The 12,831-nt window shown below is 43.9% G+C and overlaps 1 protein-coding gene across 5 annotated transcripts in view; it reads right to left on the bottom strand.

The window, feature by feature from the left end:
- Nucleotides 1-12,831, bottom strand: part of IPCEF1 (interaction protein for cytohesin exchange factors 1) — a 98,823-nt gene that overhangs the window by 68,112 nt on the left and 17,880 nt on the right. For 2 of the 5 annotated variants that reach the window (XM_074990357.1, XM_074990354.1), the window contains exons 3-5: nucleotides 9,152-9,237; nucleotides 7,703-7,796; nucleotides 6,440-6,497 (exon numbers count right to left, since the gene is read on the bottom strand). The gene's annotated coding sequence lies outside the window, so the exon portion shown is untranslated. Of the gene's footprint in view, nucleotides 1-6,439; nucleotides 6,498-7,702; nucleotides 7,797-9,151; nucleotides 9,254-12,831 lie in introns of all 5 variants that reach the window. The other 3 variants (XM_074990353.1, XM_074990352.1, XM_074990356.1) reach the window with 2 other exon arrangements.

Genomic DNA, 12,831 nt, shown 5'->3' with positions numbered 1-12,831 from the left:
AGACCCTGTATATGCAGCACGGACCCCCAGCTGCAGCAGCAGCAGCCAGAAGCCCTGGGCGAAGGGCTGCTGCCCACGGTGACCACAGAGCCCCGCAAGGGCTGGAGAGAGAGTATCTCTCAACCCCCCAGCTGATGGCCGCCATGGAGGACCCCGCTATTTCGATGTTGCGGGACGCGGATCGTCTACACGTCCCTACTTCGATGTTGAACGTCGAAGTAGGGCGCTATTCCCATCCGCTCATGGGGATAGCGACTTCGACGTCTCGCCGCCTAACGTCGATTTCAACTTCGAAATAGCGCCCAACACGTGTAGACGTGACGGGCGCTATTTCGAAGTTACTGCCGCTACTTCGAAGTAGCGTGCACGTGTAGACGCAGCCCTTGAGAGGCGCCTGCAGCCACCATCATGCAAGCTGCCTCGAAATGCGGCCACAGCCATCACCGCACGAGCAGTTCAGGAACGTGGCTGGAGCCCGCCGGGGCCAGAAGAGTCACCTCTGCTGCTGCCACCAGGCACTTGTCCTGTCACACGCTGGGGCACATGCGCGGAGCAGTCTGAGGGGCACCCCATGTGTGCAGGCCTCCTGAACAGCACTTCACCACATGTGGTGAGCAGAGAACATATTGGACAGCACTGTTCTACACCGAAGACTCATCTACGCAGGGACAGGCAGGAAAGTGAGGATGATGCAGCTGACAGAGGGATGTCATCAGTGTGCCTGAGTTAAAGCATGCCACTGCCACCGCCACCGCCACCACCACCCACTCTGGGAAGCTCTCACAAGCAAGCAGAGTGATCTTAATTTGATGTAACTTAATCCAGCAGCAAACAAAGGCTACATCTATCCTCAAGAGTCTGTTCCAAGATAGCTTCCCCTCTGTAGACACAGCTCACACCGACACAAGGGCTACATCTACACGAGAGGGTCTTTTCAACAAAACCAGCACTGCGTTGGCAAAACCCACAGCGCATCCACACTAAAAATGCATTCTGTCGACAACTCAGCACTTTTGTCAACAGACTTCTGCCTCTCCCCCACGAAGCAGAATGCCTCTCTCAACAGAATCTGTTGACAAAACTGAAGTGTGAATGCTCCAGGGGCCCCTCTGTTGGTGGACTGGGCTTCCAGGTCACCAGACAGCCCTGTCTGCTGTGCTTCTAGTTGGCCCTTCTGTTGAGAGAGGGATGGGCAAACCAGCCAGTCTCTGTCAATAGAGCAGATCACTTTTTCAATCCACTTTTGTGTGTGGACTCACTCTGTCAACAGAAATTTTGTCAGAAATTATGTTTCAATAGTGACTTCTGTCAACAGATCACTGCAGTGTAGATGTATCCCAGAAGTTTTTCTGACAATGTAGGAACAACTTTATCAAGTACGGCATTGAGAGCATGGACCACCTGTGGGGAGGGGACACAAGGACCCATGAGGGTGTGCAGGGTGCCCCAGGCCCCTCCCAGGCACCCCCCACCTAGCCCCTTCCTCCCAGACACCCCTCCCTCCCCAGGCCTCCACCCAGCCCCCTCCCACCCCCCCAGGCCCACACCTGGGCCCCCCTCCCCAGTCTGCCCCCTGTGTGTGCATGCCCAGGTCTCCTTACCCCATGATGACGGCCCCAACCATGGCCTTTCCCACTCCAAACTGGTGTTCCACGGAGTGGTAGCTGTCTGGAGTGGTCAGCTTCCAGACTACTATTGTGACCCTTTTCTCCACAGGGAGGGCGCATTGCATCCGGGTCTCCTGGTGCCTCAGCGCGGGGGTGAGCCACTGGCAGAGCCCCAGGAAGGTCTGCTGGCGCATGCGGAAGTTCCGCAGCCATATGTTGTTGTCCCACTCCCCCACGCCCCATGACCAGCTGCTCCCACCACTCAGAGCTGGTGGGATAGCTCCAGAGGGGGTGGAGCACCCAGCGGGGGAGGAAGAGGGGAGCCTGGTAGTCAGGGGCATTCCTGTCTGCCACCTGGGAGGGCTCCTCTGCCAGGAGATGCTGGGCGGCCTCCTGTGCAGCATCTAGCAGGGTGCTTGCTCCCTGGGTGACTACCTGGAAGGCTTCCAGGTGCTGCTGCTGCTGCTGCTGGGGGTCCATGGCTCCTGTGACTTGGTCTGCAAGAGGGTGGCTAGCACTCTGCAGACCTCGTGCTGTGCAGGCCGGTTGTGTCTGGAAGAATCTCTTTGAAGGAGCAGCTTGCTGTTGCCCAGGAAGGGCTAGTCCAGCCTGTGACCCTGTCCACAGGCTTTCCTGGTCTCTTATTTCGATGGAGGATGCTTGCGTGCGTGGACGCTCTGTTTTTCCATCCGTGGCGGCCCCTTTACATATTCCCTGTCACTACTTCGACGTTGAACATTGATGGCACCCGCCCCGGAGGATGTGTAGATGATACGCGTCAAAGTAGCCTGTTTCAATTTCGTTACTTCAAAATAGACTACTTCAACGTAAAGTCCTAGTGTAGACATAGCCAAAGGCACTCTTGGGGCACATCTACATGGTGATACTCAGAAAACTTAAAACAAACCACGTAAAAGCACGAAATCAACGTGCATAAGCTAAACTACATTTAACATCCCCATTGCCACACCTGTCCAGGTGGATGCTGTCACTCATAGGTCAAGTGTGTCCTAAAGATTCATCTACACTTAAAAATTATACTAGCATAGATATGTTAATCAAGGGTTGAAAACAATCAGACCCCAAACAACATAACTATGCTAACAAAAATCAAAGTGTTGCTACAGATGTATTGACAGAAAAGCACTTCCATTGATGTAGCTGTTATTAAGTGGGGTGGTGTTCCTCCATTGAGAGAAAAACTGTCAGCACAGGCTGTATCTACACGAGGGGCTCTATGATAGAACACACCCAGTAGTGTAGACATAGCTTCAGCACCGAATAAGGCCAGGTCTACACAAGGCGGTAACATTGATTTTAGATATGCATATCCATCTACAAGAATTGCATAGTTGGAGTCGATGCATTTCAAATCAATTTTTGCTGAGGTTCAGACAGTGGAAGTTGAGGGGAGAAACTCTCCTGTTGACTCCCTTTGTTCCTTGTGACTGTCAGGAGTACTGGGGTCAAGAGAGTGGTACCATGACAGTTCGATTTAGTGTGTCCCCACTAGGCACACTAAATCAAACCCCAGAAGACTGACCTTTAGAGAGGTCGATCTTCCCCTAAGTGTCGACATGCCCTAAGTCTATCCACATGGGGAGTTGCAGCTGAACAGTTTCGCACTTTAAATTCACACCTTAGCTATGTTGCATTAGCTTTCCTGCAACTTCCTTGTATTGACAAGCCCTCAACTGCACATGAACAGTTGAAACCTGATTCCAAAGTAGGTGGTAAGAGCAACAAAGTGGTAAAGTCTGTATAAGGAACACCAGTAGGTTTACTGCCTGAGAGATATTTTTTTAAAAAATTATTCAAAAGTATTGCTGACACTTTTGTAAAAGGTTTGTGTTTATAGTAAATTTTGTCAGTAAGAAATTGCACGGTGCTCTCTCTTTGAGACAGTGTGAATGCTCCTACTGACACCTACATTCAGAGTTTTGCATTTCCTGGCTTTGAGGTTTAACTCTGTTTAACGCTTTTTCTGAAAAAGTCATGAAAAACCAGAAATCTCGTCTGTGCTTCCTGAGAGAGGTGAGCTGAGGTGCAGAAAATGTGGACTGAAAAAGACGTCAGGGGATTTCACTACTACCTGATCTTTTGGGCAAGTCAAAAACTGATAGCGCCAACCCCATAGTCTCTTACATGGAAAGGGAATCCAGCCAGGCCACAAATGCAAAGTGCCACTCCAATCTCCTCCTGGTGCAACCCAGGTACTCAGTCAAAATGAGTAAGATAGAATCTGCTCAGACCTTCAGTCCTATCCAATCTTGGCACTGGGAGGAATACAAAGGCAACAACACCACTTAATACATGAGATTATCTAATTACCCGTGGCACAAGAAAGCAGTATAGCTAAATCATCCCAGAACCACATCCAACCTGGTTTCATTAACAGTAAGTGACACAGCAGCCTGGCCTCACTCTCCAGGGCCGCTAATCATATTATATACACGATCAGAAGTCTGAGTATCCTCCAAGGCCAGTCCTATGCACATCTTAATGAAATCATTCAGCCTCACAGTGACAGAGAGCCTGGACAACTGCTGCGATTTCCATCTCAGAAAAAAGGGATGCGCCCACTCAGCTAAGTCTCAAATGTCCAGTGTGTATCACTTATAATGACATCCTTGAATCCAGCAGCCGCTGAAATCCAACAAGGCCTCTGTCTTGCAAAGTTGCTAACAAAAGGCTGCTTATTCCCTGTCCTTTGATCAAGGGAGCAATTAACATCTTCCTCCCTGGACAGTTCCTTCCAGCCACTATTAAAACCTTTTTTACCCTGATTGAATCCCTGCCAATTCATTCCCTTCCGAGAGCCCACTCTTTAAACATCCCTCTGGAAACCCCCTCCTCCATCTGATGAAGTGGGTCTTTGCCCACAAAAGCTTACGCTCCAAAATATCTGTTAGTCTATAAGGTGCCACAGGACTTCTTGTTGTTCTCAAAGATACAGACTAACACGGCTACCTCTCTGATATATATTACCTGGGCACTGACACCATAACAGAGACTTTGCCAATTTCAGCTAGCGGAAACACAAAGCAGAACTAAGTGTCATCAACTGTGAAACCCCTATTGTCTCACCGTCTCCTCTATCAGCCTCATATGTGCCTGCAGAATGGAGAGGACTAGTATAAAACTCAGCAGAGCAACACACAAGCAAGCACACCACAACACTGCTCCCATCCTGAAAGACATTTACCACCACCTTACAGTCCTTTGCAGCGTAGCTGTACCCATGTTGTCTCAGAATATCAGAGGGGCAAGGTGACTGAAGTCATCTTTTACTGGACCAACTTCTGTTGGTAGAAGAGACAACCTTAATATCCTTTAAGCCCGGGACAATTGGTAAGCAGCTTCTGCATGAAGCACAGTAACTCCACCAATGTGTGATTTCCCCTCTCGCCAGTGAAAAAGTCAGTGCTGTTTTCATACAGAACACAAAAGTTGCAAACAGAAGGCACATACCCCTCTCTTTCTATTATGAGTGAGAGATTGCCATCCCAATTTCCAAAAATTAACGAGAGAGAGCAAATAACTTGGACAAAGTCACAATGAAAACACATTAAAAGAGGAATGCTCACATCACTGAATTCAGACATATTGAAATAGACATTCTTGTACATGCAGCAATGTGGTAAGAAGGCCTATGTAAAGGATGGCACAGCAGGAACATATGCTATTTCCAGAGGGCACTAAATATCTCTAGGAATCTACAGAACTTGAAAAACTGGGAAGAGGACAGAAGTAATAGCACCCAATGGAAGCCAACAAAACATTTTCTCAGTTAAAAGAAGCTTGCTCCAGTCTCTGAATTGTAAAACTCTGGCATTGCTGAAAGCCTACCAATTCCTTAGGGAGACAAGCTGGGTGAGATATCATCTTTCATTGTACCAACCTCTGCTGGTGAAAAATACAAGCTTTCCAGCTACACCCAGATCTGGGAAAGGTCCAATAATACCAAATCCTTATTAACGGTATTCAGATTTCTTAGCTGAACTAATGTATTAGCAAGAAGTACATTAGGAATTAAATTCAACCAAGCACAGAGACACACTATTATGCTTCCCAAAGGACATCTGTTGAGAGCCAGAGAAGCTTGGAGAAGTTGCTTATCTGAACCTTAAATAGGTCTGAATTCATTTTATGGGAATTGTCCTATCTTCCGACCCAGTGTTACATAAACTGGCATATCTCTTCACAAAGAAGCCTGGGATGTGAACACTATGAGACTCACAGTTAGAGCCTTAGCTGAGTGAGAAAGCTCAGATAAATCATGCCTGTCTTTTTGCACACTGACACCTTCACCCCCATTTCTATGAGCAAAACAGATGAAAGATTTGCATATTTTGTCCTTTTAAAAAAATCAGAAAGGTATTTACTTACTGCTATTGCTGCAGCAGATTAAATCCCATCATTTATTTAGCACCATAAATACACATAACATGCTATGACACAAGTTTTTCCTCTGAGGAAGTCAGATTTGTTTAGCAGTTTCTGTTTACTTTGCTGTCACATACTTATTTTTACAGACATCATATTTCAGTGCAATGAGCAAAATGAGGCCTTATGAGATACCAAATGTTTTTTTAACAAGGTAGAAATACATTTATTTAAAAACTACGTCAGAGTAATCCATTTGCTTTAAATAAAGGGGAAAAGGAAGTAGCATCTCTCTTTTATGTGCAAATGTGAACAGCTTCCTTTATTTTCTACATGTAGTTACTGATCATTTGAAAGGAAGGAAGTAAACATTCGATACCATGATAGTCATTCAGCAAAGACAAGAAAGCACACAATTTCAGAGGAAAGGATTCAAAGCAACTTACCCACCAGCTAGGAATTCCTGTGACCAGCAACACACTTGCCTTGCCAACTCCTCAGCATCTCAAAATGGAGAGGAAATTCTTACTCAAAGAAGTTGCAATGCTTAAGTTGCCCAAGAGGAAACTGATGTGTCTTTGAAAAGTGATGACTAGTGAACTAAAAGTGGTAAGCCAGTTGATACAGCAACTGCAAAATGCCATGCCAACAAGGACCAGGCTAGCTGGTGAGACGAGAACCACAAAGGAGAGAAGGAGTGCTAGAAATGTGCAATACATGCTTTACCCACATACATATTTTCACAGGAAGTGAAACACTGAAGAAAAATATAAAGTAAATATCTTAAATACTTCGTTTTATTGCTGGGGTAACCGATCTTTGTTCACCACACATTTAATCTGTTTATTGCAGGGATGTGGGCTTCAAGCATCAAACAGGATTTAATCAGAGAAAACTGATACATCCTCCAGCACAGTGGTTCCCAACCTTTTCAGTAACATGGCACACTTCATTAAGACAAGCAATTCCAGGGCACACCCACTTTTTTCAGTTGACTGGTCATAAACATCACATTTACTTTGGGTACAGTCTTCCTAGAGAGGTTTACAACACAGTAGTACATAGAACAAGCTAAACAAGGATCAAATGCATTGATGTTTCAAGTCCACCACAGAATACACTTCTTAGACAATGAGCACAGACACATTTTCAAAGTCTGCTCAGTGCCATGCTAGGGATGTTGAGTAAAGGAGTAACCACTGAAAGCACACTCCCCGCCCTGCAATTTATACCACACAGCAGCTCCAACAGACTCCTGCTCTCCGCCACTTCCCCTTGCCACAGTAGGTAGTGGGGGCAGGCTCTCTGCCAGCTCCTTCAGGCCAGGAAGCAGCATTTCAACTGCCTCCCAACATGAACAGGGCCCTGTGGAATTGGTATTTCCCCTCATGGTAGCTCTGCAGAGAGCCACCATGAGTGGTGGGGGAAAGGGATGGAATTAACAAACCATGCACCAGCTCAGACCTAGGCAGTCTTGCTGCTTAAGCCCCAGCTGGTGCAGGGTCCATAAATTTCCCTCCATTGTGGCTCTGGTTGAAAACCACTGCTCCAGAGCTTCAAGTCTGACACATTACTTATTAGTTATATCATCTCAATCCATAGGAAGTACCAAATATACTTAATAGAACCCCCACCCTCAGCACTACTAAAAATATGGCGATTCATTCCAATTTCCCTATCAGGATCATTTGAATAACATAGATAAGCACCTCCAGAGGAAGAAAAGAAGCTGAACTTCTTTCTAGGGATTCTCAGTGTGTCTCCTCAAGCTTCTCCTCATTCATGTGCATTGAGTTCCATGGTCTGAAAAGAGGTAAAGGAAACATGCAATCAACCAAACATAGAACTATTGTAGTGTGAAAATAAAAAAATATGAAGGTGCATTTCAGACAAGTACCGACACTGGGCCTGCAAAATTGGGACGGATGTTTCATGAACAAGTTCTCTCATGGTATTGCTACACATCTAGTCCTGTAATTTAGGGCTGATCCTGTTTTGGGCAGGGGGCTGGACTTGATGACCTCCTGAGGTCTCCTCCAGCCCTAGGGTTCCATGATCCTATGTAATCCAAAAGTGTAGAATGACATACAAGGGTGGGACAAGGATGGAAGTTAAATGAAACCTCCCAGCCTTCTTGCTATAAGATTTGGGGCTTTCAGTCGTAGCGGTCTCATATTTCTGTGATTAGCTTGTTCTTGGGTTTGTTTTACAACAAAGCATATTTATTGGTTTGACTACTGCTGTGACTGACACTATTGATGTCATCTGTCACTTTATCACACTTACTGACAGTTAAGCAGAGTCCCGGGATTTAATGGCCACAGAATAGGAATGACTCATTTCAGACTGTCATTCTCCACTACATTCATTGTACCAATTTAAAGATATTGGTATTGTTAAAGCATCTCAGCTACCAACCTCCATGTGGTCACAGTTATATTGGTATAAAGGTGCTACATACTGGGATAACGAATTCTGTATGGGAAGGGGAATAACTAGAGTAGTGTAAGCTACCTTTACAGCATTACAGTTCATCCGTACTAGGGTTTGTACTGGTATAGCTGTAAGGGTAAAAAGACACACACTTAACCAATTTAGATATTTGGTATTACTTCCAGGTTGACCACAAGGCCTACGACACAGTTGAGGCAGGTTAAGAAGAGAAAGATTGCCCTGCTGCTGCTCAGGTTGGATTTTCTTTAAATAGAGGACTTCTGCTCTTAGCAAATATCTCCAACAGCCTGAAATGAGATACTAGACAGGGAGGGCTTTGAATCACTACACAGAATTATTTCCCAGGTGTCCAGTTGTTGGATCTTGCCCACATATTTAAGGTCTACCTGATGGCCACATTTGGGGTTGGGAAGAAATTTTCCCCTTGTGTCAGCTTGGCAGTGACACTGGGGTTTTATTATTAAATATGTATCTGTTCTTGTGCCACCTCTCCTCGCTGAATAAAATCACCTACATTTGCTTGAACAACAAGAAGTCCTGTGGCACCTTATAGACAGACTAACTTCTTGTTGTTCTCGAAGATACAGACTAACACGGCTGCCTCTCTGATACTATGTTTGCTTCTTACTGTTTGTGGTTCATCAGGGGAATTTTCCATTTAAGTGTTATTAGGCATTCTTTAATCATAAGTAAGTGTATGTTACCTGGTCAGTTTGTTATCCTTTTCACCCGATAATGACAAAGGCTCCAATCTCTCCATGACTAGTCAGGCTGAGTCCCCTAGCTGACTCTGGGAAGAAATAAAACTTGAAACAGAGGTGGGAATTAAAATCAGAAGCTTTTCAGTTTCTCCAGTCCCTAAATATATACAGCACTAATGATTTTCCAGAGAGCATTGCCTATGTATGTCTTCTTTCCATTGTATAACTTGAGGATACATATTAAGACAAGGGTATGTGTGTGCATGTGTGACTCTGCATTACTATTTTAAATATTTGAAGAGTACTCAGCAGAGTAATCTGTATCTACTGAGCCATGAAAGTATCAGCTCAAATGAGGAACTTGGGTGTCATATGAGACACATCAGTGAAGACCACTGAAGAATGTGTAGCTGCCCTTAAGAGTCCAAATAAAACATTAGGATGCACAAGGAATGAGCTGGTGAATAATAAAAACAGTATTATAATGTCCTTGTATAATTTGAAGGTGTGTCCTCCTCTGGACTGGTCACACCCGCATCTCTGAGGGTATGTCTACACTGTAGAGTTATTCCAGAATAGTTTATTCCAGAGTTATTATTCCCAAATAAACTATTCCAGAATAATGCATCCACACTATAGTGAAACCCCAAAATAGGAAAAACTTATTCCAAAATAACGTATCCATACACAACAGAGCCTATAGAAGCAGCCAGGATTCAGCCTCTAGAAGCAGCCAGGAATCAGGATCTGCACTGCTTCCAAGGGCTCTAATCCAAAATACTATGTCTACACAGCAGCGTTATTTCAGAATAAACTATTCCAGAATAGCTTATTTTGAAATTATTTCAAAATACTTTGCTGTGTATATACAGCCTGAAGGAATAATACAGAACTAGAGAGATGTCAAGATTCATTAGAATGATCCAGAATTTGTAAAAATGCTTGTTTCATATTAGACTGAAAATAATGGGATTTTTCTAACCTTAAAAAGGCAATGAATAAGAGGGAATATGATAAAATTGTGACTGGTAAAGGGAAGGTAGATGAGGAAATTCCATTTTCTATGCCTTCTAACACAAGAACAAGATCTATTCAACTACATTAGGGTGGCAAATTCAAAAATTAAAAAGGAAATACTTCTTCACATATTGCATAGACTGCGGAACTCATTGCCACAGAATTCATCAAGGGCAAACACTTACACTTTTTAAAGAGATTAGATACCTGGATACTCAAAGACCATCTAGGCTTATAACTAATGACAAGAAGTGGACAAAATATGAAAACTTCAAGGTTTAAACCAACCAAACTATTAGAAGGGTAGCCATGAAAATATGCGGCTTCACAAACAGCATACAGTCCTGTAGCAACTTAGAGACTAATAAATTGATTAGGTCACGAGCTAATGTGGGTAAGACCCACTTCTTCAGATGATCTGTTGTTAGAGATTAGGCTGAGACTTGACCTGGGAGACAGATCATCCCACACTGACTTCTGCAAGGTTGTGACACCTTCCCTCAGGGATACCCGAACACTTCTTATAGACTACGTCTACACTACTGTGATCTTTCAAAAGACAGTCTTTTGGAAAATCACTTCCAAAAAAAAAAAAAAAGAGACTTCCTTCGAAAACATGCATCCACACACAAAAAAAGCAAATCAAAAGATCAATCTGCTCCTTCGATAGAAAGTGTCCACACAGCCCCACTCTTTCAAAAGAATGGGACCAAAAAAATCTGGTGCCATGAGGACTTGTCTTTGAAAAAGGGGCCCACGGAGTATATCTACATATGCTTTTTTTGCTAAAGAAGCTTTCGAAAGGAGGTGCTCTTCCTGATCCGGGAGCGGAAGAGGGCTTCTGGAAGGAGAGCCAGGTTTTCAATTCTGGATCGAAAGAGTACATTTTGTGTTTAGACGCTCCATGTGTTCTTTCAAAAAAGGGCCAGATTTTCCAAAAGAACTTGTAAGTATAATGCAGCCATAGTTGGATGCTGATGACCGAAACCATGGATTTGTGTTGTTACTATCACTTCAAGTCAGGGACGTTGCAGAAGCGCGCCCCTAAACCTCCACCGCTCCTCACTATCCTTAGTTTTACCTCCTGTCTTCCTGTGAAGCATGTCTTGCTGGCCACAACCAGAGACAGTGTACGGGACTAGATAGCCCTTGGATCTGCACAGTCTGGCAGCTCCTATAGGTACAAGGGACATAGTGAAGAAAGTGGGCCCCTAAGGTCTTGTGATCAGGTCCAAGGGGTTTTTATAGCTAGCTCCTTAGAGGTTTGTATTGCACTTTGTGTTAGTGAAGGAAACACAAGAAGGGGATTCTTTGAAAATATAGAAGCTGGCATGCAAGAATGAACCCATCGTGTTCAACAGGTGTATGAATACAGCAGCCACTGAGTACCACACCTAAAGCTCTGGAAGCTGGCATGGAAGCAAAATTATAACACTGGTGAAGCACAGTAAATGGTGAATCATTGTATATAAATCAGCCAGGAAGAAAGTAGTTCCCAGTAGAAATATTACATTCCTCATGGCTCACAAGCAATAACTCAAATACGAGAAGCTAGCTGCAGGCACAGTTTCCCAGATTCAACTAGTCATGAAAACACAAAAGGCTGTTTCTGGGCCAGAGGATAAATTCTGTGCACCGAATATGTACAGTTTTGATTCTGCTGAACGATTAAAAACCCCAAAAGAATTAAAATGCTTTTTCCTCAGTAAATAATAAATTCGACTAACTAACAGGTATTGCATTGTATCATAAAGAAAACAAACACACTTTTATTTAAATGCTTTGTCAGGAAAGCTCAGTAACTATCAGATTTTTGTTCATCCCATACAGTCCTCCTTGTCCTTCATGTTTAATAGCTGGTGGTTATGCACAATGAAACAAGAAAGTCGCTGAAGGAATCATGCTTCCTAAAATTCTGCACTCTGTGTGATTTCTGTCAAACAGTACATACCACTGTTTTTAACCAATGTGATTCAGATATGTCACACCCACATACTACAGGGAAAAAGTCACAGTATATATCTAAGATTCATATTTAAAAACATATAAACTAACACACATGCTATGTTCAGATAACCTCTCAGACATTTTACCTTTACTCATCAAAGCCAGGAAGTTCTGAGTCATGCACCAAGTTGTCATTTGGGGTTTTTTCCTACTTATGTGCATAAGAGCGTGAAGTGGTTTCACAGCTCATAAAAATCAACCCATCTTTGAAAACTCTAGTAACACCTCAATACAAAGAGAGCATTGGGGCTTGTAGACAGGGTTATAGTTCCCTTACTTTCCAGGTTCAAGTCAAGCTCCTAGGAGTATTATTTCCAAGCATTTAGGAGGGATTTGGCCATACAACTCCCATTAATGTCAGTGCTTGTCTTTGAAAATACAAGATCAACAGATTTGGATGGATTAATTTTCTTTTGGTTAGAACAGGAAATCAGAACTCCTAGGTTCCAGCCCCAACTCATCATGTGATTTAGGGCAAACAACTAACCTTCTACACCTCCGCTTGTAAAGTGGGTGTAAAGACTAATTACCAATTTCAGAGTAATTTTGTGTGATTTCATTAATACATACTTGTGAAGAGTTGGGAGCTGTTTAAATTACACATTTCATATAAGGGCAATATATCACAGTGGTTAAGAGACAGTGACAGCACAAGAGGG

This window comes from Carettochelys insculpta, chromosome 3, assembly GCF_033958435.1.
Source record: "Carettochelys insculpta isolate YL-2023 chromosome 3, ASM3395843v1, whole genome shotgun sequence".
Classification (NCBI taxonomy): Eukaryota; Metazoa; Chordata; order Testudines; family Carettochelyidae; genus Carettochelys; species Carettochelys insculpta.
This window is presented reverse-complemented; position numbering and strand designations above follow the sequence as displayed.